At 47.2% G+C, this 1,135-nt stretch overlaps 2 non-coding genes across 2 annotated transcripts; both read left to right on the top strand.

The window, feature by feature from the left end:
• The first annotated feature begins 388 nt into the window (after window positions 1–388).
• LOC119345165 lies at window positions 389–507 on the top strand. Its single transcript, XR_005166942.1, has one exon. It is a non-coding gene; the product is annotated as a 5S ribosomal RNA (ribosomal RNA).
• Window positions 508–874: 367 nt separating this feature from the next.
• On the top strand, window positions 875–993 carry LOC119345164. The gene has a single exon (XR_005166941.1). It is a non-coding gene; the product is annotated as a 5S ribosomal RNA (ribosomal RNA).
• The last annotated feature ends 142 nt before the right edge of the window (window positions 994–1,135 follow it).

Below are 1,135 nucleotides of genomic sequence, written 5' to 3'. Positions count from 1 at the left end.
GAAGTCCTCGTGTTGCATTCCTTTTATAATTATTTTTTGCGCCTTGTGACAAACATATCGCACGTGCGCGATATATATTAATCCCGTTATATTATTTTTGACGTTTGCGATATGTTTAAGCTCGATGCTCATTGCTCGCGCGTCTTGGGGCGGCTTTGTGGCGCGAAGAGCGCTTTCTGAAAGGGGTGGAAAAAACTCGTGTTGCTGCGGTATGGAGGGAGGGGTGGAAACCGTGGAAAACTCGTCTCCGTGATTGAGCGGGAGAGTAAGTAGTATAGGACATTATCCATTGTTAGGGAACGGTTGTAATGGTAGTGAGAATGTAGAATCGTCTTTGGAGCGGACCTGGGAGTGGCAAGCATAAGGGACAAAGACGGGGAAACATGTCGGATGCGATCATACCAGCACTAAAGCACCGGATCCCATCAGAACTCCGAAGTTAAGCGTGCTTGGGCGAGAGTAGTACTAGGATGCGTGACCTCCTGGGAAGTCCTTGTGTTGCATTCCTTTTATAATTATTTTTTGCGCCTTGTGACAAACATATCGCACGTGCACGATATATATTAATCCCGTTATATTATTTTTGACGTTTGCGATATGTTTAAGCTCGATGCTCATTGCTCGCGCGTCTTGGGGCGGCTTTGTGGCGCGAAGAGCGCTTTCTGAAAGGGATGGAAAAAACTCGTGTTGCTGCGGTATGGAGGGAGGGGTGGAAACCGTGGAAAACTCGTCTCCGTGATTGAGAGGGAGAGTAAGTAGTATAGGACATTATCCATTGTTAGGGAACGGTTGTAATGGTAGTGAGAATGTAGAATCGTCTTTGGAGCGGACCTGGGAGTGGCAAGCATAAGGGACGAAGACGGGGAAACATGTCGGATGCGATCATACCAGCACTAAAGCACCGGATCCCATCAGAACTCCGAAGTTAAGCGTGCTTGGGCGAGAGTAGTACTAGGATGGGTGACCTCCTGGGAAGTCCTCGTGTTGCATTCCTTTTATAATTATTTTTTGCGCCTTGTGACAAACATATCGCACGTGCGCGATATATATTAATCCCGTTATATTATTTTTGACGTTTGCAATATGTTTAAGCTCGATGCTCATTGCTCGCGCGTCTTGGGGCGGCTTTGTGGCG

Source organism: Triticum dicoccoides, unplaced genomic scaffold (assembly GCF_002162155.2).
Source record: "Triticum dicoccoides isolate Atlit2015 ecotype Zavitan unplaced genomic scaffold, WEW_v2.0 scaffold210859, whole genome shotgun sequence".
Taxonomy (NCBI): Eukaryota; Viridiplantae; Streptophyta; class Magnoliopsida; order Poales; family Poaceae; genus Triticum; species Triticum dicoccoides.
Note: the sequence above shows the minus strand (reverse complement) of the source record. Positions and strands in the feature narration are given on the sequence as shown.